Raw genomic sequence first — 2,676 nt, 5'->3', positions numbered from 1 at the left:
CTGTGCACAATGTGAAAGTCAAACGGATGATTCAGGACCAAGTGAAAGCAGAGCAGCAGACAATGGATGGATTCCAGGTTTGAGCCGTTAGACGTTAGCACAACCGGTGGACATCATTTTAAGAGTCAGTGTCATACATGACAAATGGATGGGGCTTGTCATTGTTCACATTGTGATACGATTTGATCATTTTCTAAAGTATGCATCACATTTGCATTTTAGGCTGCGACTAATCCATCACAAAAACTGTGCACCTGGGATTCTCCAGTGGAGACAAAGGCAAAGGCATTGCCAGCATAAACACTGTTTGGAGGCAGAAAAGCTCCACTCACTGTGGTGAACAAAGTGAGTTTCATTCATGGACAGGCAGAGGCATTATTAGGTTCAGTGGGCAATACTGCTGTCTGCTTTCTAAATCTGCCACTGCCAGCCAGTCTTTCCATCAATAATTCTCTTCACTTCAAACAATGTCCCTTCTGAAATCACGAAACAGACAAAACTGTTTAGCCCTTTCAATCAAACCTCCCGCTCCCAAAGATTAACCATTAGCAACTGTAAAAATCTAAGAAAATGACAAAATTAAGCCTGTGTTGTGTGCAAAGGTGGTTCGGGTCCAATGGTTGGTTCATACTGACCTTCAATATCCGACATCGTCGTTGACATGACTACTGCTGTGTTTATAGCGGATCATGAATTCTCTGATTAAGGAACGTGACATTTCCAAGAGATTTGCTTTAAGCAGTTGAAGAATGGGCCAGCTGACCGATCACAGCAGAGGGGGCTTTTTTTTTTTTGCTGAAGCTGAAGGCTGGAAAGGATTTTCAGTTAGAGAGTGAGAAGAGAGGTGTTGCACCGATATACGGTGTGAGACAAACATTACATACTTCAAACAGCAAGCTTACAATACTGTAAACGTACAAATTGTCAAAATCTGGTAATTTCAAACAAATATAACTGCAATCAAAACAACAGGAGCACAACAAGCAAATTACATTGCAAAAAAGGACGCGTCTTCCTGCTAAGCTAAACTGTCCATTATAGATTTAGTCCACTTCCTGTTTGTAGCTTGGACTCCAACTTTGTCGCAACCAAATGGCCTGAAATGAATTACTCAAGTCCTGTCGATAGAAGTGTGGGAATGTTGTTCAACTGAAAAAAGTACAAGGTTATTCAAATGTCTTGCAACACGACTCACATGCAACTGAATTATAGCACATTGACGGCAGCACTCTACGCTTACAGGACATGCTTATCATCAAGAACTTCCTGGTGACTATAAATATGTGATCCTCTGTGATAAGTCCCAAGAGTTGTGTAACAAGCTGTAAGCAAAATAAGGTCAGGAATACAGCGAACAAATTGGACAGAACATGCGTTTTAAATTTCAATATTTTCTGAACTGACATCAACTTCATGAGGTCATATTTTCAAAAGGGATTCAAATATGGAAAATACGAGAGGTCACTCTTCCGTGTAAGAGAAATTTGGTTTTAACAGAACAAAACATTTTGAAAAAGTATGATCCGGTTATGTCATCACCCACTAGAATCTGAACTCCAGATTCACTATTTGGCACCATGTCTGGGCAAAATACTGTGTTCAAATGTCTTGTTTTGTCCATCCAATCATTTAAAAAAAACAAAAAAACTAACAAACACATGATCGAAATGAATTTAGTAATTGATTAATAATGAATTAGTCGTTGCAGCACAACAGCAGAATAACTTGCCAGTCAACTGCAAACTTTGTCTTTAAAGTCCTCTGTTAAGTGGATTGTTTGTGTTTTTTAGAACAACACTAAGTCAGCGCTCGAGAAAATCCTGTGAACTAAGCATTTTTGAAAGGGTGGAAAAAGCCTTGCCTACAAGGTGACAGAGTTGGACTTTCCCTGCCACATGACGACCATCTTACTGGTACCAGTCACCAATCACTCCCCTCACACCTTATTTCACTGGGTCTGGAGTCTTTAAGTTTTGAAAATGACAGCACGTATCAAAAAGTCATTTTTAATACAAAGGCTAGTTTTTCTGTAACCTTGATGGATAAGAAGAACAACAAAACTGAAACTGACCACCACACTGTGTGAAGAAAGGAGTGCTAAGTTCACTTTTTTAGAGTACAACATGTAAGTTGTTGGGACTGGAAGGACAGGAAATGACCAGAGAATGAGCTGTCTTCATTTTACCGTCTTAGAAATTTTCCACCAAACAGTTCCATAAGCTGCCACAGGATATTGCATATATGAAAAAAGACATAAAGCATGCAAAAACAACAGGGTGCCAACAAACTTTCAGTGCTTTCCTTCACTAAACAATGGAACAACAGCTAAAGGCTTCATTATGTCACATGCTGGAGACCTAATTTCCCCTGAATTGTGTATGTGTCTGCATGTAAGTACAAGAAACACTAAAGAGTAAGACAGGGGTAGCGGAGCAGACCTCTCCCTGAACTCAGTTGTGTCTCTGCAGACATGTTCACTGACAGCTGAGCCTGGCAGGGGTTCTGCCCTGCTGGCCCATTCATTAGCTCCTCCACAGCATGCTCCCAAAGCTGTTCTGCTAATGGGCGCCAAATAATCCAGCCAATCTCTCTCTCACTGCACATAGGGGAAACTTCGAAAGCATGAAATTGCACCCTTCTCCCATCTACACACAGAAACTTGCAATTGTCAACATC

The sequence above is a fragment of the Solea senegalensis genome, linkage group LG10 (genome assembly GCF_019176455.1).
Source record: "Solea senegalensis isolate Sse05_10M linkage group LG10, IFAPA_SoseM_1, whole genome shotgun sequence".
NCBI classification, from domain to species: Eukaryota; Metazoa; Chordata; class Actinopteri; order Pleuronectiformes; family Soleidae; genus Solea; species Solea senegalensis.
Note: the sequence above shows the minus strand (reverse complement) of the source record.